Source organism: Gallus gallus, chromosome 11, assembly GCF_016699485.2.
Source record: "Gallus gallus isolate bGalGal1 chromosome 11, bGalGal1.mat.broiler.GRCg7b, whole genome shotgun sequence".
In the NCBI taxonomy this organism is placed as follows: domain Eukaryota; kingdom Metazoa; phylum Chordata; class Aves; order Galliformes; family Phasianidae; genus Gallus; species Gallus gallus.
The window spans coordinates 11,492,622-11,518,698 of record NC_052542.1 but is presented as its reverse complement, the minus strand read 5'-3'; the positions used below and the strand labels follow the sequence as shown (position 1 = coordinate 11,518,698).

The 26,077-nt window shown below is 37.4% G+C and overlaps 1 long non-coding RNA gene across 1 annotated transcript in view; it reads right to left on the bottom strand.

The window, feature by feature from the left end:
- Positions 1-26,077, bottom strand: part of LOC124417142 — a 152,289-nt gene that overhangs the window by 44,939 nt on the left and 81,273 nt on the right. The window contains exon 3 of the long non-coding RNA XR_006931233.1: positions 15,040-15,185. This is a non-coding gene — a long non-coding RNA (uncharacterized LOC124417142). The remainder of the gene's footprint in view (positions 1-15,039; positions 15,186-26,077) is intronic.

The window sequence follows — 26,077 nt, the reverse complement described above, 5'->3', positions numbered from 1 at the left end:
GCTGCAAACTAAAGTTTAGCAAGACATTTTGATTTACTAGCAGATTGAAGGCAGCATGGAACTTGCAGCACAAAATATTTCAGCTCAGACTTAGGAATCTTTCATTGCCACGTTTCTCTCCATAACAGATAGTATCTAGCATATAGCTGTGTTGTCCTCTGGATTTGCTAACCAAAGTCTAGTTTTGCAAGAAACACCATGCATGAGAATAAATCAACCAGTATCTTTTGTCTGCAAGTTTTTAATCTCAACCAAAAATGAGAAATAAACAAATCACTGCTTCTTGTAGAGCTGTGCCAAGCTCACTGTTACTTTGATATCCAACTTTTATCTGCATGTACACAATAAAAAACATGCATAGTAAATAGTATTAAAGTATCTACTCATTAGCTAAGTAATTTAGAGGTTTTTTTTCAGGCTAATGCTTAATATAATTAGGCTTTGTTATATACTTTATCAAAGCAACATTTGAGAGGGATTTGGACAGAAAAGCGGAGGTTTTTTTCTATGCTGACTGGACAGCAGCAATTTACTTATTACAGAGTCATACTTTCACACTGGAAATTTTAAGACAGATCAGACAATCACACAATAAAAGCAGTTTAACTATTTAGAAAAGCAATAGCCTATTCACTACTCCGTGAGTGCACAACAATTAGGCTACAACACAGGCCCTATCCCTCACCCAACTGAAGATGCTGAAGAACCAAAGCATTCTAATGACTGTTCATTGAGTACATTTTACATTCATTTCTGTACAACTCTGCAAGGAGTTTTACTCAAATATAGCTAAACCAAGTTTTACATTTGCACGACGAGGTTAAAGCAGACTGGCATTTGTTTCTTTGGCATGTTTCTCTCCCTACCTCTTTGTATCTATACAACTCTCAGTTCTACTTCAATTTTAGCAACACGGAGCCAACTTCCAGGTGCCATTTTCACAGCAGCCATAGTAAAACTAGCAGACCAGTATTCCACCGTTTTCTCATGCAGTTTTCATTAGTCTCTGACTTGGACAAGTTCCACTGAAGACTACACTTATTTGAGAGCAACATCGCTTCACAAAATGATAACAAAAATACTTTGCACCTGAATTTTTTTCAAAAGATTAGTTTCATTTCTAAAATTTCCTAATGAAAGCTTATCAGGATATTTGTGACCATGCCTGGAAAGACAAGCTTAAGAATGCTTTGGGTGGTTCAGATATTCAAGAACGTGGAAATTGTAAAGAAATGTAAGTTTAAAAACTTCGCTGAAGGGGTAAGGGCTATTTGGGAAACTGGCAGTCTTCTGCATGCATTCCCATTACGCTCTATGCATCTTAACAGACGAGGATATTACTGGATAATCCTTTGTATGGGATCCATTCCAAATTTACAATATCAAGCAACTCAGGTTGGTGCAAAACTGTAGCCTCGGGGATTATCTCAAGATTGAAGTTCACTTTTCTAGAGAAACTTCTTAGCGCGACAATGTGAGAATAAAATATAAGCCAGCCTTATTTTTAACATCTCTCACCTTGACTTTTTCCATGCTCCAAATAGTCTTACAATGAATGGTCTACAGAGCAGGAATAGCAACCTTTACTGATTTTACTAATCCTCTGTTACAGTCCAAAAAAACTGAGAGCGCTTGCTTTGATGCCAATGTGTCTTTGTTGAGCTTTCTCAAGCACCATGTACTGTAGCATATTACTGGAGTACATTTGTTAAAAAGCAAATCCCAGGATTTTTCCACTGTGTATTATTGTAACAGCATTCTAGGTTGGTTTTCCTGTTTGTTTTTGCACACCTTTCCCCTCTTTTGTGTCTTAGTGCACTGAGATGTGACTACATGACTGCTGTGGCTGTGATATCCTACAGTGAATTAGTGTATTATACTGCACTTCCATAAATGCAGGCCAGCCATTTAATAAACTAATAATATGCCAGCACTTACTAAAATAGAATTACACATTGCACCAACAAAAACTAAGTACAATAAAAAAGCAGGAAAGAACTTCCAACTATGAAATGTTGAAAAAAGCAAGCAAACCAGTAAGTATAGGAACAGAAACAGTGAGATCTATGTACGTAACTGTGTCAAAACAGGTTGTTATAGCTTAAAGGATATAACATTGTTTACTTTCTCTATTCTTTTATTAGTAATGAATAATAAACAAAGTATGAAACACCAGTAAGTACCCACATTATTCTCTCCTTAAAACATATCCAAAATTGGATCATTTCTTCTTTCAAGTTTTTCCTAACCTAGACTATAAATCTTTACAATGTTAAGTATAAGGGGACAGTTATTCCTATTCTCACTCTGACTAGGAAACGGTGAAGTCACTGCTGTGTCAGATCCTAGATGGTGTTCACTACCTACATGCTAACAGGGTGTTACAAAGGAATTTGTCTGTTATTTAATGTGATGCCTTTGCAAGATAGCCAGAGGTCTTGTTACGGTGCTGGACAAGAACTCTGCTTGTGCCAGCCAACAGGGAGGAAAAGGGCTTGGGGGAAGGGGGGAATAAGCAGTGACACAGAAGTATGCTTTCTTGGCCTCTTTCTTTCAAAACACTTCCAACAGAATCACACTGCTAATATATTTTTATAACTCCTCTTAACACAGATAAACCTGCTCACATAACCTCGATGATGTCAGAGCTCTGCAATCACTATATGAAAAATAAATTGATTGGCATTTATCAAATTGTCTGAAATCTGCATATGAATAGCACTTAAAGAATATCTTTCCCAAACCCACGTCACTAAACTCTTATCCCTTTTCTCCCCTAGATGCAGAACATTAATTATAGACTCTAATATAAATACCCCAAGCAGAGACACTCTTCAAGAAGCCTCAGCTTTTTTGATTCATTCAATATTCCTTTCAGTTAGAAACCTTTCAGTGGAACACTTCATACCATAGGAATTTTAATTATTCTAATTATGAATTTTCTTTCAATTGAATGGCAGCTGAGCAAAGTGCGTTTGAGTTAATAGTTACACCCATTAGTTGTTAAAGATTGTCAATAAGGCTTAAAACTTCCCCAATTCATTGTGTTCCTACTCCAAACTTTTGAAAAAAATGCTAAAAGATTGTAACAATGTCAAGTAAAAGCATCCTCAGAAAATATACACAAAAGTAGTCATTTTCAATGGCATTATTATGTAGAAGCATCACACTACTTATCAACAGCATTTTAAGAGCTCATTGAAATAATAAAGTGGCTACAGTAATTTCCATTAGAAGGTTTATAAATAATATCTGCTGTTTGGTACATTAAGAGAGCACAACTGTGTAATAATTGAAATGTCAGCATATGTTCCTTGTGAAAGTTTCTCCTTCTAAAAGCAGGCATCTGTCTTACTGCAGGAAGAATGTACCACCATCTCCTTCTGCCTCAGTGTTTGAACTGTGAACCAAAATGCTGCTCACTACTCCTATTCAATTGTCCCTCCAAATTAAATAAAGCCATATGTAAGAAATACAATACACTTCCTGAAATTGTACCCTAAAAAGTGACACTTCTTGATTCCCATCAACACTTTGCTGAAGCAAGGGTCTGCATAAAGCATACCCATGCAAACTCACAGGGGAGGTTTAGGTTAGATATTAGGAGGAAGTTTTTCACAGAGGGTGGTGACGCACTGTTCACAGGTTGCCCAAGGAGGCTGTAGATGCCCCATCCCTGGATGCATTCAAGGCCAGGCTGGATGTGGTTCTGGGCAGCCCTGTCTGGCAATTGGTAACCCTGCACATAGCAGGGGCTTGAAACTAGATGATCACTGTGGTCCTTTTTGACCCAGGCCATTCTACATGCAAACAAAAAGAAGGATTATAGAAGTGAACTATACCCAAATTGGAACAAATTTTAATTAGTCTGATAGCTCTGTATGAAAAACAAGTACAATGTTAGGGCTGTCAATGAAACTATTCTCCAGTGTTTTAAAAAAAAAATTACAGTTTTTTTTTTTATCCTCCCAACTAATTAGGATGATGGTTAGGACTAGGAAATACAGCTGTTTTCTTGACACCTTTAAGTTCAGCTACAACTGAACTCCATTTTGTCAAACTCTTTCCATGCTTGTTGCAATGGCAACAGACTTCAAACACAGAAAAACACCCACTTTAATTAACTTTTACTCCTTTCCAGGGGGTGTTAAAGGAAAACCAAGAGCTATTACAGAGACAAACTGAATGAGCCTTCCAGGCAGCAAAGGCTATTACATTCAATTGTTTGGCAACACTTCTATTCAAGACTAACAATTTCAGAGACTTATGTTCTTAATAGAGCAGACTAAAACTCTTCTGATGAACCGTTTTCCATCAGAAACCACTGGTTTTCTGGATCAAAACATTCTGTGGGAATGTGTTTATTCTACTAAAACTTTTGATGGAAACCAGGCAGCCTAGCTGGAGGGCTGGCAGCTCAGCTTGGAAGGCAGCCTGCCACAGCCAGGCTGGCAGGCAGGCAGGCAGGCTGCTGCCCTGTGAGTCCCCTGCCCAGTTGGCTTGTCCCTTCCTCTGAGGGGTCAGGCAGATTATGTGCTATAATGATATTTATTATGAAAGCAGTCAACATTTAGAAGATTGAAACAGGATATTTCAACCTTATCAAAAATAAATATGCCAGTACTGTTAACATAAAAATCCATTCCATTTTTACAGAAAAAAAAAAAGTTTAGAAATTCTCACATAAAGAATATTTATGGTTTTACTCCAATTCAGAATTACACAAAACAAGCCAAACACCAGAATTTTTGCATAACAGGAGCTCCAAGTTTGGACCACATTGAGCTACACACAATAACTCCATGCTAATGGAAAAGACATAAAAAGCTATGGCATTTCTACAATAATTACCAGAGTTTGAAGACAGTTGCTACATAACTTTCCCAGTAAAATAAAGAACTTTTTAGTTTGGTAAAACTTAAGGACTTAGGAAGAGCTTTTGCTCTGTACTTGCCCATGCTAAAGTGATATACTGAAAATAAATAATCTCCATAACTACCATGGATTGCACTGGCAGAACTCAAAAACCACACGTTCAGAACAGTCAGTCACCATTACTTTTTTCTCTAACAGCCCCCATAAGTACCCCGGACTGTTTATTCACATGACAGGGAGTGCGTGTCTAGCAATCAAACACAGCATCCATTGTCACAACACACACAAACACAATGAACCATGTGACAAATGAGCTTCACATCACTATTTTTTGAGGAGTTACATTCATTAGATCTGATTGTGCATCCCATAAAGCAGCACGGAAAACAAGCCTTTTGGACACGTGACATGCGCATCTAGGATGCACAGACAACGTGTCGAAGAGGGACACCTCTATGGCCTGCTAAGAAGCTAGATATCACTATCTCTAGCTTAATGATACTCCTTATTTAGCCATAACAGAGAGAGGAAATTTATATACCCCAAGATCTTGACCACAATTAAAACCACAATAATAATTAACTTAATTCCTGAAAACCCTGCAGAATTTTTTCCTAGAATAACTGCATTTAAAACTTCCAGTGATAAAATATATTGTCTCTGTTACTTAACATTTTTTCTTCATTTATTTTTACTGTGCTAAACCATATACCATTTTAGGGCATTCTTTTGCATAAGATCTATTTCAGCTTTATTATGTTGTACAGTCAACAGCCACAGAAAAAACTGAACAGGTCCAAGAGGATACAAAGACATGAAACCCAAGATACCTTGCACTACTGGTGGAATAGCTCTGTCAGAGATATCTTCTACCAGTTTGATACTGCTATTACAATCATCTCTACAAGTGTTAAGCAGCAGTAGCAGAAGCATGCATTTAGAGAATTAAAAGTTGACTTTGAAATGGCAATAACCTGCTTTTGCCTCACATATGCCAGAAGTTGAATGCTTTTCCTTTCTTAGAAAACCCTTGTTTCCACAATATTCAGAAATCAATGCTATGTTCACAATGTTTAAAAATAACTTTGCACTTACCACATCTAGCATTTTTATTCCTTGTATCGCAACCACTATATATAGTGTGCACAAACTCACGTTGGAAAGTTAAGGTGACACAAGCAGAATGATACAAACAGGACATATAGATTAGGGAGTATTTATAGACTGCAAAAAGAAATACCTTGCCAATACTGCTTGATCTACAAGACAAGGACAAAACTGGCACTTCTTTGCCTGCGTACCACATACATAGAATCACAGAAGCATAAGGGTTGGAAGGGACCTTTGGAGATCATCCAGTTCAACCCCCTCCTAAAGTAGGTCCCATAAAGTAGGTTGCACAGGAAGGAGCGAGCAAACAACCTGTTGTGATAAGAGCACTTGGTATAAGAAGAAGCCTGATGTAGAGATTGCCACCAATTTGCATTGCATCCAAACACAAAAAGGTAAAAACTCTAAGTTTAAGAGTGCATATGGTTCACAAAAGATGGATTACTGTGAAGACAGCAAATAAGCAATTCCTATTTTCCCAAATGCATCACCATTACAAAGGAAAATCACTGAAGAATGGAGGGTGATGGAGGCCCAGGCTGGTGCCCAAATACATGCAGTCACGGACTGTGAGGTTGCAATCCAAGGGGTTGTGATATCAGCTAGAAATGACAGTGACATTGCTGACCCTTGTTGTATAAATTCAGGCACTGGCAGAGACCAGAGTGGACTCGTGCCTGGACTCCAGTTAAGCAGAGCTGTAAGACTTGGAACACTGAATGAGGACTTGGTTGTGTTGTGCTGTGGGTTTGCCGGGAGCACTTATTGGCACCCATCCCACAACATCACCAGTGTTTTCCCAAACCTGCCTGGCTCAAGCAGCTGAGCCTGCACAGTGTGCATTCACAGCAGAAGGGGTGAGTGGTGTGGGGACACGGTCCTGATACAGACAGTGGGGAGCAGGGACTGGGAGGATTTACTGCTGAGGGACTGGGTCATCATTCATTACAGCCCTTCCAATATCAACTGCTGCCATCACTCCCTCTTTTATCCCTACCATACCCAAAGTGTATCAGAAAACTAGATATATTGCTTACATGGTGAATCTGCCATGTATCATCGCATTGGACTTACATAGCAAGGTTTGTTTAGCAGGGGAGTGAAGAGACCGCAGAAGAGTGGCAGAGACAAAGTACTGTAGGCTGACCACAGCCCCCATCCCCTGCTCCCCTGCACCACTTAGGGGGAGAAGGAAAATGAGAGTGCGTGGGGGGAAGGTGTTTCTTATGTGCTTTGAGTTCTCACACTGCTCTAATCTGTTGGCAATAGAGAGGTTCATGAGATTTCTTGCCTACGCTGAATGTTTTGTCAGAGACAGTAATGGATGAGTGAGCTTTCTTTTCCTCATATTTTCTCCCCTTGATCTTTTGAGTAGAGGGAGCGCAAGTGAGGTATGGTGGAGCTGAGCTACCTACCATCAGTCACCCAATAGGAAGAACTGAAGTAGCAAAGAGAAAACACCTACTCCAAATTACTTACAGTGCAGTAAGTTTTGGTAATAGACACAGAATAGTAACACAGTGCAACTTAAAACCCTATAAACTGCAACAGAAAGAACTTCTAATTCAGGTATTTTAAATATGCAAGTAAAAAGGTAAATACTTTCCCTATGTAGCACCTTTCTCTGAGCCAATATTGAGTAAAGCTTCTTATCACAAGTCTAAATCCTTTAATAAAGTCAAGTTAACTCTAGAGTTGATCACAGTCAGACTTGTGGAACCTTAAGAATAAACGTTATGAACATTTCAAATACCAAGAGATATCATGAAACTGAGTTACTATTGATTTTACTTCACTTAGTTAACCTTGATTTCCCAATGAGAACTAACATAGAGTGTTACTGTACACCACTGAACAGCTTCCACCAAATCCACTTCACTGTTTCCAGTCTGTAGGACAGGGTAGTGGGATGCTTCAGACATTTCCCCTTGCTACCCAGGCAGACAGATACTGCTCAGATAACAAAGGACAGATTCACACCAGCTGAGGAGCTGTAACGGTGCTCACACCCCTCTCCATGGCTGCCCTGCCCACACAGACAAAGAACAAGTTTCCTGCTCAGGAACCCAAAACCCAGCCAAGTAGTTCTGCAAAACCAAGGAAAATGCGTTCTATTGCTAACATCTACTTTCTACATACATGTGTACCAAAGTTAGAGTGAAATCTCAAATCTTTATTTAGTACAGACATATAATATGATGATACTGTGCCCTCCTGCTGGTGAAGTGGTTGGATAAGGCAGATATAGTGTTTTTACCAAGAAACACAAGTGCAAATGCTCATTTCTTCATCCATGTCAATGAAGACATGTCATTTGGGATGTTTTGAGACAACAGAAAGCAGAATTTACCCAGAGGTACCTACTTCAAAACCTATTTAGCTGTTAAGCTTTTTTCTTCCTTCCACAAGCTTAGAAGTCTGTGCTTTTCCAACAAGTTTCCAAGATTAATTTTGGTTAAATAAAAAAAAGAAAAAAGTGATAATTGCTAGAGTTTTCTGAAAGATTACATCAGGTGCTGTTTTAGAAGTGCGTATTACTTTCACTGTGGTACATCAGTAGTTAAAGTGCTACAGAGCGTCCAACTGCTGGGCATGACATGAAGGAAACAAAATCAATCAGATTTACCACCCAAGGCCATCAGCAAGGCAGTGCCAGTTATCTGAATTAAGACAATGGAGCTTTGTTATTAGAATTTTACTAATTTAAGCTGCATAGGGCGCTCTTGTGGGTTTCCGTCTTTTCTTAATCCAATACAAGTTTTAGTGGCTCATTACTGCCAATTGGGAAAGACTTTAAAAATTTATTGAATGCTCATGAGGAACAATGCAAAGTCTTAGGAAGTGCAGTATTAATTAGATGTCAGACCCTAGGTAAACTCAGATAATGGATAAACAAGCATAAATCCTCAACTTTTCCACAAACTATTATAGCGTCATAGTCACAACAGTTCGCTTCTGATTGAGGAAGCATTTTTTTAACCTACGGTTTGAAGCTTCTTGCCTGACAACATTTCAGTAGAAAGCAAGGAGAATATGGTTCTATTGCGCTACTGGCACCACCCACTTTTTAAAAGCAACATCTAATTAAAACCAGACAAAAAGTGACGAATAGAACTTTGAGTGCTGCTGTTGCCTACGCGTTATCAGACTGTGGTCCTAAAAGTCTATTACAGAACAACCAGCACAGCTGGAGGCTGGTAACTGCATAGAGGCCCACAGCCAAGTCAGCTGAGACAGCTTCCTTTCTCCCATCCCCTCCTCGGCATCTCATCTTGCCATGACTTATGCCACAGCTGATCAGGAGGCACAATCTTATGTCCTTTATGACTCAAATACTTCCAGAGTCACAAATTGTTTTAGTTCTCCATCTGTTGTGAACTATCTTCCTGCATGAAAGGTGAATTTGGCAGACTTGGAACAACATTCATAGAGGTGACTGAGTTGGTACCCCACAGGTTTTTCTGGCACAGGATGTTTTGATGTTTTTCTGATTTTAAGTGGATTGCTTTTCTTCACGTAACTCAAGAGGTATTTACTTAAACATAAAATACTTTAAAATGACTTGAAAACATTTTTTTTCTTTTACTTTCACCTGAACAGCAATTACTGATACCTCTTCTATTTTGTCTCCATGTTTTTTGTGCTTTTTTTTTTAAGGACCTCAACACAAAAAGCAGATACAGTTATGACTATGTATATAAACATACAAAGCTTCTAATTAAGAAGCAGAAACATTAAGATCTTGTATGCTCTTGCAGGCCTCATATCCAGCATTTAAGGTACATCAGGTTAACAGACCATGACAGAGAGTGAAGAGCATTACATAGAGAGAAGACATTCAGTGCTCACTACTCTGGCTCCTAACACCTACAAATGCTCAGCTCTCACACAGAATTATTTTACCTCCTCATCCACTAACGTTCATCTTTGTCATATCAGACTGGATGCTACTATCCCATGCTGTACAGTAATAAAGAATTAACTGGAGTTAATTCTTTTTTTCCCCCCATCAAACACCTGTTGCTTCCCCTACACTTATCTACTCCATGACCTTTAAGAAGTCTCATAACAAAATTGCTTAGGCACTTTGATAAACCATTTTTTCCACAGGGAAAAAAATAAAATAATAATCAATTTCGGAAAAAGAAACTATCACAAAAATGTATTTATGGACACCACTTTTATCTGTAAAATTCTTCAGGCTCAAAGGGAATTTCTAGTGAAAAGTCAAAGCTGAAAATAGCCAGCAACCCAGCAGTTAGGTTATGATATCACCGTGCTTCCCAGCAGGAATGAGAATCAGCATGTCTAACATTTGAAACGTATGTCTCAATCCATGGGCTTATTGACTTTCTGCAGCTTTTGCTATCTGCTTTTTCACTGATAGACAAAGAAAATTAAAGGCTTATTTTTTCTTGATGTAGAATAAAAGCAATTTAGAACATGGTGGAAATCTTGCTTTCCAGCCACCTAGTTTTCACTAAATTAGATGCTAACAGGATGGTGTAAATGTTATTCGCTACCTATGTATCTTTGTACCTAATGTTATCTTTTTCTATGCAAATACAGAGGAGTAAATTCATTCACCTCTCTACTGAGGCATGACTACTTGAAAAATCATTTTCAAATTTCACCCAAAAAATGTCATTTTTTTTCTTACAGTCTATGTTCAAGCAAAAGTATGCATGTGTATTTATATATGTGTAACCTACACACATTGCCAAATTCTTACTGGAAAAAAATAAAAGGTCCACTAACTAAGACAAGTAGCACAAATAAGGTTAAGGAACAAGAAATACATGTGCATGAAGGCTGTTTGCAAAATCAAACCTGTGTATTGTTCTGTGGTAAAGAGCTTCTTCCCTTTGTACATCATCCTCTGAATATTCGTGACAAGTAATATAAAGTTTCCAGGCTACGTTAAAGGGTTTCTTGAAAGCAGACCACAACTTATAACAACACTAAGCATAGTTTTAGAGCGTATATGGAGTGCAAATGCAAATTGGGATCTTTTTATCACACATTTCAGTTTGGAGCACCATCTCATGAATCTGCTATACAATACAAACACCGCGTGTAAATGAAAATGAGGCAGGGAAGCTCATAAATCTATAATTTGTGTTCTATCATGAAACCAGCTATCAGCATTAGTAAAATCCCCAGAAGCACAGCTTCTGAGATATATTTATTATCAAATACCATTATCTGTTCTATAATTTAACACTGAAGCTAGTTTTCTAATGGTGAACCTCATTTTTAGTTGTTGCCTCTTCCACCACGTCTTCCTCTAAAGAGACATCTATTTCTCTAGCGTCAGGTGCCACATCATAAAGAGAACAAGAACTCTGCTGTCCTTCTGAGGAAAAAAAAAAAGATTTAAATATCCTCAAAGATATCCCTTAAATGTTAAAACCTCTAAATTGCCTGTGAAACGATATTTTATATAAATATCATCATGGACAAGGAAAGTCCTTTTGATACATGCATCAAGTCTCCAAGGAAAACACCTTCTAATACCAGAAGCTAATGCGGAGATTGTCAGGAACTGTAAAGAGTAGGTATTGAACTGACCTCAAACTGAAGGCAGTGGGGAAAGACTGCTTACTTTTTTGATCCTTTCTAAATTTTCAATATTGTTTTTTCTTTTCTTTAAAGCAACAACATTTTTCTTTTTTTAATCTGTGCTTTTAGCAGGAAATTCAAAAGGTACATCAGAAAATCTCTTAACATTGCCTATAGAACATCCAAAGCTCTAGCTACAGAGGCAGTTGTCCGTACATATCCTTCCCCTTCCATCGAACTTGTCCTAAAAGGTTCAGTACAGGCTGTAAATAGCAAAAGTTGTATCATCCTCCAAACCATTTTTAGCTCTAAAATTTTCCACTGCTCCCTGGCTACTTCCTCCCTAATCGGCATCCTGTGCCAAACTGGTGATTCAATTTATAACTTCTATGATACATGAAAAAAGCTTACTGTTAAGTCAGTGTCAGATATGCATTTCTAAGGAGTTTTATATTAAGAAAGAAAAGTTTTCATCCTTTGAACTTCAATCAATTTACTTTCCATGCACATTGAGTAAACTTCTGACTTACCTCAATTTCTCAAACAATTTTATATGATAATGGCTTCACTCTAATCATTTCTTTCTCTAGAGTTTAATCTCATGGTCTCCATGCAGACAAGTATCTTATGGGACTCAGAGTGCTCAACCAAACAAGGATTCTGGAGTTTTACACAAAATGGAAAAAGCAGCAGCATTACAAACATAACCAAAGAAACAAACACCACAGAGTTGTTAAGAAGAATGAAAAGGAAAAGGTAACTTAAAACCAACTCAGTCTTTAGTCTGTTTAACAGACACAATGCTATCAGAATGAAAACAGATTTTATTAAGTAACGAGCAAGTGATAAAAATAATATTATCAAGCTCATTATTTCAACAGCGTACTATAATTGCTATGAAAAGTCAAGTACAGCCTGATTCCACAATCTTCCTAGACCTTCAATAACCTCCACTTCTTTAAATTCATCACATAGGCTCATATCAGCCGCCAATTGCCTGACTATCCTACAATTTTCTCCACAGCACTGTGTCCATACACTGAAGGTAAAAATGTGATCTCATTTAAGTCACTGGGATTAGAGGCAATGGAGCATATCTAGAACTTATTTTTCAACAAATATATATAAAAAAGACTATTTTCCTCAAAGAGAAACAACTTCTGCAATATAATTGTCTCAGATTAAGGTGTATCTAAGTTAAGGTCACAGCAACAGTGATAAAGGTTCGTCATTCCCTCTTGCAGTTTGCTATTATGTGCAGCTTTGCACAAATATCAACTATAAGAAAGAACTATAAGGAAAATCCAGATAATATTCCACTCATTTCAGACTGCGCGCTGTCTGTACTGTCTCTTGGATTCCATAAATTTATCCCAATAATGAACTTGCCACCGAGCCCATCTGCAAATTCCAGAAAGATACACACAACAACATCCTTATTTTTTGTTTGTCGTTCTGCAGGGCACCTGGATACGTGTGTGCTGACAAAAGATTACCTCTAGAACCATGAAATGATGAGTACATCACTCTCCATAAGATGTTGCAAGAAGTTCCAGATTTCTGCAAAGGACATCATTAGATCTTGCTAGACTTATGCTGAGAGAACACAGCAATAGAAATCATCAGAGCAGAGACAGATAACTGCTATGAGCAGAACTTGCTTTGAATTGCACAGATGACTATGTTATCATAAACTCCTGTACTAGAAAGACACACAAAAACCACACATGTCAAAGAACATGTTTTTTTCTTTTACAAGGCTAGGTTATGCACACTGACATTTAATAAGCTTAAAGCAAACTGATGAACAACTGAATAATTAAAATGGACCAGCATTCATTGCATAACAAAAATTGTAAGATCTTTAGATATGCTTGAATTGCAGCTACTGCAGATTCCTTGATCACCCTGGTGTTGACTGGTCATCTGACACAGGCAACTGCTCAGTGACATATTAGGGTTTTTTTTAGAAAATTATAGTATGGGTTACCAAGATCTTACATATGCTGTGTGAAATAAATGCTTATTCTGACAGATGGGCTCTGAACTGCTCTCTTTTGAAGCTGAAACGGCTGTGCTGGGCTCCCACTGGAGGCAGCTTTGCCCTCATGGAAGCAGCAGTGTGGCAACACACAAAGCACTGCAGGGCAGGGCAGGAGCACGGCACCCACTTCCATTCCAGTGGGGGTAAACAAAGGAGGGGGAAGAGGGAGAGACGTGTGAGATCAAAAATTAAAGCAGCAGTAAAAAAACAGACAAAAGTGTCAGCATCGAGTTCAAGGACCGCTTTTCAGGAGCTAGATAGTCCTCTGATCTAACTGCTGCTGGTTATACTTCAGCTCCCACTGAAATCACCTGTTCAGATAGCACTGCTTTCTACATCCCCATGCTTAAAAAAAAAAAGTGGGAAATGTGAAATAAACAGTTTACCAATTCTTCAAAATAGTGCTGATGAATTTTTAATGAATAAATGTGGAGCTGTTCTCTATGCTGCACATCTCTCCCTGACTTTCACCTTTAAAAAAACTACAAAACCAAACAGGGAAACAGAATACTACTAATTTCTTACATAGTTTAAAGAACCTCTCCCACTTCAAAGTTGTACAAACCTATATTATCCTTTGAACAAATTTCTCAGATTGCAAACCATTCCTTTGCATTTATGTTGTCAGACACACACCATAGCATTAGGCTTAAAAGATAGACAGCAGCAATGCTCCAAAGGCAGCACAGCAAACAAGAAAAACAATTAAATTTTGTATGTTTACAAGTGATAGTCTGCTGTAAATAACCATGTCAAGCAGATCTTACTGTGGGAGGGTGGGATCAGAATCTCAATAAGAGCCGACTGTGAGGAGGAAGGAACAGCAATTAGCAACAGGCTACAGAAGGCAGTGCTGAGCCAAGAGAAAACTAAGTTCAGCCAAGGCATGGGATAAGGAAAGATAAAGGAGAAATATAAGTTAGAGAAGAAACATTAATGAGCTTGACTGGCAGCAAGCAAGGTGAAGGGGCAAGGAAGCAGATCACAAGTCATTTCACTCTGCTGCTTTGCATTTCCTCTATAGTTTTTTATTGAACTTCCCTAAAAGATTCAATTCTTCATCTATTTTCTTGTTTGAAGTAGATAGCTACATGCTATAAACACTGAACTTGGAATACCCAGACTGATGAAACTTGCAGTTCCATTAAGACTCTTCACAGAATATCCTGAGTTAGAAGAGAACCACAAGGATCACTGAATCCAACTTCTGGCTCTGCACAGTACCACCCAAAAAACCAAGTCCTATGTCTGAGTGTGCCCAAACACTTCCTGAACTCCAGCAGGCCCGGTGCCTTGACCACTGCCTTTGGGGAGTCTGTTTTAATCTGCAATGGAATTATAAACAATGTGTCTAACTACCTGCAAGACCTAATGAACATAAGAAAAAAGCATGACTAATATCCTGTAGGTTACTGAATAATATTCATAGGACTGAGTGGTATTTCAACCTTACACTCAGGATCCAAACATTCTTCTTCCTGACCACAGACTGGTCACCCAATATCCACCACTCCAGAAACGAGAATGTAGCTCATACATAAGTTTTGTGTGTTCTCTCTTCCAAAGGCATCTGATCATTGAGGAGTGTGGAGTACTTAAAAGTAAGAAAAGTAGAAAGTAATACAACAGATGTAAGGTTTCTACTTCAGTAGCAAAGTCTGGCGTTTTGAGATAAAAATAATGCAAATAGTAATATTCACTATTAAATGCTTTGTCAGCACAGTCATTTCAAATAACCTCATTTTACTCTATATTTATAATGGCTTTCGTAACATAAAAAATCCCTACAGTTCTCAAATCTTACACTGGCTGATAAAACTCTCACCATGACAAAGGGTTGACCATAGTTCATCCTCTAATCATTGCCTGCCATTAAGAGTTACGAGAAATCAATTATAATCACTGTTAAATAAGGGAGTCATCATCAATATGCCAGTAACCTTGACAGAAAGGTATGTTAAGAGCACAATCACTAAATATAATTTCATGGGCACATCTCTCCTGGGGGAAACTGGAGCAGGAAGAAAAATATCGCCATATGAAAGACTATATCAATGAATAAAAGTTCAGTTTATTTAGCATTATCTAACATGACAGCATCACGACTACTAAGAAGTTCTCCATAAATCTCCAGAAAGATCACTGGAAGCTATGCAGGCATTCTGATGATCAAAATAATGCACCAATTTTCACGGCCAGTTCTTGAAATTAAAAGGTTACTTCTTGCACGTTTCTCTTTCACTGAAATATAAAAAACCACCAACAACAACAACAAAAAACAAATTCCATGCTCATTTGAACTCCAAAGGATTTTTGTTTGCGTTCTGCAAATGATCCTTAGTATGACATTGTACCAGATGAAATGATCTATGCAACATGATGTACCTGCATTCAGAGGAGAAAGATAGCTGCAGGATGCAATGATAGCCAGACCTAAAGCACTTTGTTTATTGGAGTTACTTCCCAGCCATCTGCATCTTGTCTTTACAGTGCAGAAGTACTGCCTCATTTGCCCTTGAACAGATATAAATTCTGAAATGCAACTAATGCACATTCTTTTTAAACAATTACATAGATTCTCATTTCAAAGGACGTTTTAAAACTGTTCTCCCTTACAAAACATTACCATAGGTTTCTTAAACTCCTGAAATAAGATTTGTCTCACTACAGTCACAGCATTACTCTGTCTACAACAGCTACTATCAGCTGCCTTGTTTTTAAGACTTGAATCAGAACCCGCTTACTGCTAATGCGTTCTCTCTGGGGTATAAACATTACAAATTATGGAATAAAAACAACATAACATACGAGTCAATTCAAATCTTAAACTGAATGTTAGAAAATTTGCAGTTCTCCACATAAGGGCACTCTTACAAGGCCAGAAGATGTAAGGATTCTACTACATCTAATGTTTGCCCACTGGGATATACCAAATATACCTTTATTTAAAGATATTGATCAAAATTCTATGTTCTGATGCTATTCCACAAAAAATAAAATAAAATAAAAACCCAAGACATCATAAAGAGCAAACAATTGGCCATCTTGGTATGAACTGAAAATGCATAAATCTTTGCTTTTTCTAATCTAGTTTCATTTGTTATTTTGCTGTTAGAAAACCCAGTTTTCATCTTTATATATTTTGAGTCCAGATGGATTGCAGGCTCAGATAACAACATAAAACTGGTTAATCAACTTTCATGCCATATTTATGCTGCAACAGGGAGATTTTACTGTTGCCTGCAGTTTACCAGTTCATACTGTGTAGTAGAGCCAGTGTTTTATGTACCCTTAAAATGGCAAGCTGCAGCCCACTCTCAGTGACCCTGCCGCTAACAACAATCGCATCTTTGCTGAACAGCGATTCAGTTGAATTTAATTCAAAAATATGCAACCTCTTTCCAGGGAGTGGAATTCTATTTAACTTATGAAATGTATGAATTCTCAGTTCTACTGGTTATCTTGTGTCGAACAGCATAAAGACAAGAAGCATTTATCTCCTAGTTATGGTATCACTACCCCCATCCCTAATGCAAGTGCTTGGTTGTATAAAATACTTCCTTTACAAGAACTATAATGTAACTGTAGCTGTGATTATCATATTTTGACAGTTGCATTGCTTTGGCTTTATTTGCATTATTTCCATAGTGTGCTGAAGAACTTGGATGGAAAAACCTGCTGAAAGCTGGTATGGCATTCTGTGTTTTAAAATGAGCATTTATGGCAGCAAGTAACTTCGTAATTAAAACCAAATGCCCTGGTTGTTCAGAAAAGTCAAAACTGATAGCCATGGCTATTTGAACCACACTAATTTTGTATAGCTTGCAATTAACACTATTACTGATCAATTATAACATATCATGCATCTTGCCTAACTGTGTGACCACGCAGTAACAGAACAAGGAATAAACCTTTCAGCCATGGACTTTACTGCATCACCATCACTTTAGCACTGGAATCAAACCAGTTTACCTAAAGCTATAATGCTACACTGTTTTATTCTGGCTTTTGTTTAATGTAGTGTGAAACCAATCAAGTGCCTATGGAGACTATATGTGGTAAATAATTTACATGTTAACTAGTTTAATAAAAGTAAATACTGGAAGGCTTATTGCCATATAGAAATGCGATTTATCATAGGACATAGATGAACCATAGTGACCTGGCATTAAAACTGCCTGTACACCAGAAGAACTGGATTACAAAATGAGTAATATGCTTTATCCCCAAAAGCTCGTTCTTTAATCACTGATTACCTTTTTTGGTTTTCAACTTCTCTGTCATCAGAACACAGAAAAGACTGAGCTAATTTCAAAGGCGGGTAGCTCCATTAGCTTAAAATACAGTGACAATTGATACCTGTCTCTGCATTTCTCCCTCTACTACAAAGCATTACACCACTACCAATTATAATTTAAAAAAAAATAGATCAAAATTGCATTTATAGTTTAAAAGCAAACAACATGGGAGGCAACAAATTCATTGACAGAGCAGGACTGAGTATCCTCTATGAGAGAATGGAAAAGCACGACAACCCACAACCATAGTTGTGCGTGAGAGAACCTGAATTGGCTCAGAACTTGTAAACATTACAGTGAGCGACAGGAGCAATGGTTCAGGCAGGGTACAAATGAAGCCACTGGAAAAATGCTTTCTCAAACAGTCATAAACTACGTTTAATCACATGGCTATGAAACTTGAGAGAAAGGCATCACTGTCTTCCAAATTGCTTAAATCCCTTCCTACATCAGTTCGTGCAGTTTCATTTTCCTGCTCTTTTCCTTACACTACGAGTCTCTTACATTGCATTCTTTAAAGCCAGCCAAGGCAAAGTCATGGACTTCCAATCACTAACCTGAAATTTACAGCATCATATTGTCACAACCAATTCTATCTTCAGAGCTTTTAAGAAGCTGTATCTACTTACACCAAAACAGTTATTTCCATTACCCCACTGCTCGTATTTCACTACATTGTGTTTCAGTTTAATATCTTCAGGTACAATTCAATTAATTGCCGGTAATCCCTTTAGAAAAGGATCCTAACTGGAAGAAAAAGTACTTATTACGAAACAAACATCACTTTAAGTGGCATAAATAAAAAGTTGCTTTAAGTTTATTATCACAGTCTCCACAAGCAATATCTCGCACAACTGTCAAATGATAAAATATGGTGTGCAAACCCAGCACACAACCCTAATGCTAGTGATTCCCTAATAGTCCCTAATAAACCAGCACACACCTATTAAATTTCATGGATTAACTGTGGTTCAGTAAGGATTCACACTCTCAACTCAAAAACCAACTAATGAGGTGTATCTCAATGTTAGGAAAATGAACGTGGGCAAACTTTTGCTCCTTTTCGAAGCCATTTTACTCAATTTTCAACACTGAGGAGCTCATGAAAGGGTTCCAACTGCAGACTAAAAATATTTCTGAGATAAGGAACTGCAAAACAGAGAGGCATTTTTGCTCTCAGAAAAAATATATCAGTAGAAATGGGTCAGTAAAAAGTGAGAACTACAGAAAATCAAAAGTCATCACCATAAGGCAAAGAGTAATAGGAGATTTCCCTTCCACTGAAAATCTCTTTCCTAGCACTAGATAAATAGAATACCTTAACTTTGGTATTGTACACATTTTCAACTCATTTCAATATTGTGTCTTTTTTGTTGCTTTTCTGTTATCTCTGCTGTGATAACTTTGTAATCACGGAGAACTCAACATATTCTGCACATCAGCAAACGGTAAAGGAAAGTTACCGGGCTCACTACATCATGGCTACGTCTGAGGAGCTCTTCACTGTGTAAAAATGGAAAAATTAATACTGTAATTTTACAGTGGTTTCTCCAGTAATCCTTAATCAGCCCCATAGCAAATAACTACAGCCACCAAAAAATTAAAGCTTTAACTCATACAGCCAGACTCCATTATGACAACTATTTTAAATATCCAGATACTCAGAATTAAGTGTTGTTTCCCATCTTACTGTCTGAGAAGACAATTAATTCACAGAAGTATCAGTACAAGTGAGAAAGCTTTGGTAGTCTGGGTATAGATCTTATACTTTACAGGAATATTATATGAAGCCAAACAGTACTACAGGTACAGCTTCTTAAAATAACCTTTTCAACTGAAAAGCAAAATAATTTACTCAGGGGATGCAACAAAGTATTCTCCAAAGAGATTCACAATTGTCAGAACTTCTGTGCAAAACAACAGTAGCAGCAAACAGAAGCATCAGCTCCCTTTGAGTAAACGCCTCAGGATTATGGCAGGGTGGGGAATATTCGTGTTCAGCTTCCATCCATGTCCCAGCTCTAAGGTGGGATACACTCAACTATGAAGTTACTGCAGGAGCTAGTTTCCAGTCTTTTCTGCTGAGTATTCTCCTCTATTATACAAGTATTTGCTGCATTTGGTTATTACTGAGAATGAAATCATTAATGCAAATACTCATCTTCTACTATTTGATTTCTGATTCCTAGATTTTGCCTAACACAAACGAGCTGCTTTCACCCTTTTAACCAAGGCAACTAGGAAAGAAAAGCACAAGCCAAACCCCTGCTGCACTGCAAAGTGATGAAACGTACCAGAGCCTATAACTGCTCCACTGCTGCTGAGGATATTTCTATTGCTTTCCTCCTGGGACCATACAAGGTGCAATTTCAGATTCAAGAACTATGGGAGTAGTTTCTGCATCATTCATACCTCAAACAGACTCACACAGCTACAGAATTTTAATCACATGCAGTGATTAATTTGGACATTTCTAGCACTTAGCAGCTACAGAGAACAAATGGAAGTCAGGGGACCTACATTTGTGAAGTTACTCACGCAGGACCCCAGTGGCCTCCTGCTACTTTTGCCCTGAGACAGATGGAGGTCCACTGGTTGAGTGTATTCAACTCTCAGACAGAAAAAGACCCAAACACCGGTGTTGATCATAACACCGCACCAACCCACATCTCAGATGGGGAGATTAATTCTCCAAACATATGGTGCAATGAGGCTGCAATTCAGCCTGAAAACCACCTGCATGTTCTTAAAAGAATTAAAAATATAAAGCTGTTTTCTAACAAGCCACATAAGATGATACCGCCTCACATACTGCATTTAAGAGAATCACATTTCTAGTGGCACAGCCCACATTCAATGTTTTGTGAAATTAACAGCCCCGTACAAATTTAAATTGCACCCTCCTAAAGAAACTAAGCTTTGCATAACCAATAAGCAGAGTCTTTTCCCACAAAGGAACTACGATCTATGACATCTAAGTGCCAAGGAAAACATAGCCTATCCACTTTCCCCTAAATATATCTTCTGTATCTCCACAAATTAAGCTCCAACAGAAGGATATTGTGCCCTCGCACACCACATTACCTCCCAGAGTGAGGGCAGCAGAGCAGCCCTGCGGCCCAGGCTGCTGAACAGCATCCCAAGCAAGCGCTTGCCATGCGCTGCAGGGAGCCAGTTCCAATCTGCCTCGAGCACATGAATGGAGTCTGACTGTTCTATAGATTATTTTTCCAGTATGCTCAAGCTATGAATGATTGCTTAATATTTTTCTTTTTACCTATCTGTTTAGGAGATGCTGAAGTGGAAGATGGAAAGGAAAGCTATTTTAAGCAGTACCACAAGATTCAACCACACAAATCTAATCTTATAAATATTTTGAACGTTAGGCAGTGTATTCTGCTCGCTCCTGTTCTTAACTCAATCTAAAAAAACATGAAAGGGGGGCCAGGGCATGCATGTTAAGGGGCTTCAAAATGCCAGTTATGCAGGAGCATCACCAACCCTTACCTTGGTAAGAAAACGAAGAGAACAATGCTCAGGATATGAGATATCATGTTTCTTTTAGCTAGCTGAAGAGCACCCATGAATAAGTAATCTTAAACAGGTTGTTGGGGCAAAAAATTGTGGTAATGTTTGTAGCTCCACAATGAAGCAACCATTTTCTTTTATCCTGAATATTACTAATCATGTTAGTGCTGCTGCTGATAAAAGCAGCTATGCTTGGAAGCAGGTCTGCTTGGTAGTTAGCATCTGCTATTAAGTACATTAAAAAATTCTAAATGGAAAGGAGGAGTGATAAAAAAAAGACATTCTACATCTCAATACTGGAACTAGAAAGAATACAGTTTGTTTTAAGGGATTAGTCTTATGAATAAAGCTTGAAATCTAACTTCACCAAACTTCCAATATATTTAAAATCTCTGGTCAGTAATAATGTAACCAAACCTTCTCTATCTTTTCTTATTTTGCATACATATATGGGATTTTTGTGAAGTTCCTTTATTCAGAAGATTGTTCAGTAACCAAAAGTATTCAGGAATGTGCCCATAAAAGTACAGTTTAGCATAAGATTATCAGCATTTTCAGAAGCAGTCTATTTATACTAGCTGGGAAGGAAATGAAGTATTGGCTTTGTGCTCTTATGAGATAGACAAATGCACATGAATCTAAAAATCATGCCTCAATTCCACACATTTCCATACCTGCCAGCATTAGCAAATACATTGGCTAATTTGGATATCTGATAATATAACATTATCATATATTATCTGAAAATTGGTTTTAGAGACATTGAGTAATTCAAATTTTTGTGGTTTTAACAAATAGGAGTCACATTTACTGCAGAAACATACCTTTGCAATACAATATAGTTCAAGTGGCACCCACAGTAATTCTGTAATAGAAATCAGCTGCTACGATTTCCTGCAGAAAGCATAATTCCTTCTGGATCAAAGCCAACTTAAATACCTTCTGCCTTCAGTTAGAAGTTAGGCATTTCTCTGGTGCAAGATGTTAAAATTGATTTGTAGATTGTTTTATTGCACTTTTAACCCCTTCTGTACAACCCAAATAGCCCTGAAACATCAACATGCCACCTAAAACTTTGGTCAAATCTATTACAAAATTAAGACCATGGACAATGGAATTTTAATAGCTACGTTCACATTTTATTGAAGGTCCAACCCTAAGAGTTGCAGACTTCCATAAATTGTAAAACATACACTAGGAAATTTAACACAGAGATATTTCATCCAGTCAAAATAGAACAAAAAAGACAAAGCTTACTATTTGGCAAGGAACACACTTAATTAGCACCTTATGGTACTGAATGTTGTTTAAGAAATATTTTAAAGAGTCGTATTCACCAGATTATTTTCTGAAAGCAGCATAGACTCCTTACAACGTGCCTGTATAAGGAATACTTTCCTTCATCACTCAGTCACAATATTTAGCATTTAACCTGAGGAAATCTCACACCCACACTTGCAAACTAGTTTTTCAAAACTTCCCAACTCAAAACCCAATTGAAAACTCAGGACCAGCACTTCCAATTCCAGGAATGAACAGGAGAGGAAGGTTCCAACAGTCCCTCAAAGTCACTGACCCTGAAATGGTAGGGACTGAGATCTTTTGAAAGTGCATCCTCTAAAATGTTACTCTCCTGTTACAGATAAAAAAAAAACAATGATAGGAATCTGACTTGCTGATTCAGCACCCATGAAATGAGAAACCTACTAGCCAAACCATACTGTGATTTCTCTTCTTGTTTTTTCTTGTTCTTTTATTGCTATTTCTTATTATTATTATTGGCAAAACTTTCTTTGTAGCAAATATATGCATTCTATTGCACACAAATCCAAATCTTTCCTAAGTTCTCATCCACTAAGGACTTATCCCCTACAAACTGAAAATAGATACTATGAATTTGAAGGCTTATTTTATTTTTCCATATAGAACCTTCTGGTTTTGTATCTTCTACACTCCCCTTAATTATTTAAAAATAGATTGTTTTATCTTTTGTAACATTTATGTTTCTTTACAGCGTCAAAAGGAAGCTGAAATTAAGGACTTCCAGGTAGAAATTGTTGTTCTTGTACAAGTATCACAGGTCTCAGCTATAAATGCACTGCTTTTACTTTCACATTTAATTAAGAAATATGATGATCAGTCAATGCCTGAGATTTGGAGCTGGGCCAAAGGCACCTGATGTCCCCCATAACCACACTCTGATTTCTGATTTGTGGGATGGTGTTCTCAAAACTTAAGACTAATTTATCAGCTGTTCTCAAACTTTGAATAAGATCACCTTACAATAGTAAAGATATGTATAATTTGTCATAAGATACTACACCTTTACAGTCTTCATTTCATCTAATTCTCTGTACTGTATATAATATTATACACGATGGCAAAAATTAATTCCACGCAACTTGTTTTTTAAAAACAAGTACAAAAATTTCTATAAAACAAGTGCAAGCCTATTTTATTTTTTTTTAATTTTTATTTTGCATCTTTCTACTTTAAATATCTTGGATCCTTCTGAATTTGACCAGTCAATAGAAACGTGCAAGAAAACAATTGGATTTGCCTTCACTTCTGACTTCTACAAAATTAAATGGCTATCATTAATACTTGTCAGTTCCCCTTAATGTATTATTTGCAAGGTTTCTTAAATGCATAATAAGCTGGTCTGACGGTATGTAAGCTCTCCCGGAAAACAATGCATTTGAGGTTGGCTTGCTCTTGTCAAAATCTGAGATGACTAAATTCAGGGTTTGTAGTGCTGGTAGCCTACAAGAGCTTCTCAAGAAAACAGACTTCTGGTAAACAGCAAGACCTTCTCATTTCAACCCTCAAAAACCAACACACTTCTAAAATTGGTGGTAATGACAAAATCTGGTCCTGAATTTAACTTTCAAGGCAATTAGGAGCAAAATCAAACAGTGATCTGCCTTTGTGAAAGCAATAGGAGCAGGACTAAAGGCCACTCAAAACATTTTGATGCAAACTGAAGTTCCTTGACAGCCAGAAAAGGGAGCCAGGCATATGGCCAAGGTTCCCCAAAAAGCTCAGAAGAGGTGTTGCTTAGAAGATGAGTTTATATGATAAGATCCCTCATGTCATGGCTGAAGACCACTGAGAAGCTTGAAATACTTTAATGGTTGGTTTGATCTATAAAGGTGGATTTCCAGAACAGCTAATAACATCACAGTAGCTGGATGTAATGATGCATTATTACTGATTTTTCTCTATCTAAACAAAACAGTACCCAGAGTGTTTGTAGACCCAGCAGTGGATGCCTTATTCTCAGGAGGCTGCTCATCTGTTGGTAATGGCCTTCAGCCATAAATGATCTAACAGGAAAATGATTGGTATCAAGAAGTAGACTTAAACCAACTTTTTTGTGTGTTGTTGGTTCTCAGTTTGTTTTGTAAACTTTCGTATTATTCTATACACAGGAAAACAGAGTAGTTTCATAGGTCCTTCTGAAAGTTTCACGTGTTTGAAAGAAGCTAACAACACAGAGAAAGAAAATGGTCAAAAAACCAAACATTATTACCTTCATTTTCATTTTATGAACATTTTTTCACTTGCATTTTAAAAACAATGCAAAACATAAAAAGATGTGGTAACACATGCATTAAGTACTAAGAGGCATTACTGCTCTGCTAAATACATGCGTTTGTTTAGGCTGTATAGACACAATGACAGGTTACATAGACACGATGACAACCTTACGTACATAACCTAATGTCTAGACTGTCTGGGACATTTTACTTGCATAACTGGAATTTAATTTGTCCTCTTCTGTCAGAAAAAGACCTTTGTTTATGTCACCAACATCATAATTATTTGCAAGCCAGATTACTAGCCCAGAAATAACCACGTGTAAGAAAGAAATGAGTACACATTCACTGAGAAGAGTTTCTAGGAGCTTTATCTTAGAATTTCCTCACATAATTTGATATGCTTGGCTGGACCTCTGAGTAAAAATAAATTATCGCTTTAAGTTTGAAGGTGTACTTTTGTAGTGGATTAAAATTCATGCATCTTTTCATTTGATAACTGCTTCAGGCTTTCTTTTTAGGCAGCTTCAAAAGGGGAATATATACTATTTTAATGCTGAGCTGCCTTTTAAGCTGGACAAATAAGAGTTGCAATGTGCTCCAAGGGAAACAAAAAAGGAGCACATTAAAAGCATATCACTTCTATGAAGAAAATAACTCCTGAAACAGACATTTCTGCAAGAAATTCATCACTATCACAAGCAGACTTAAAATATCCTTATGAGTTTACTGGAAAAGTAAATAAACAGGATACCACCACAAGTTTAAATATTGCTTTGTTAAACATAATTCACTATTATGATTTAATGACTTAGGAAGCCTTTTTAGTCTTTGATTTTATCACGAGAAAAATGACTATTGTATTATGAATTAGCAGAATTACTGAGCTATATGATTTGAAAATGTCTGCCAACAATCTTCAGCTTCATTTAAAACACACGTCTGTGCATGTTTAGTCAAACTGTGCCTGCAGAAGAGGTTTGGTAAAGGCATTTCCAACATCACTTACACAGCTCCTGGAATCATCACTTATTTATTAGCATGACTTTTCACTGTATTAGCTACACCAGTATGTTCTGGTTCTACCTCAAGAGTGTAAACACCTTATATCAGAATACAGT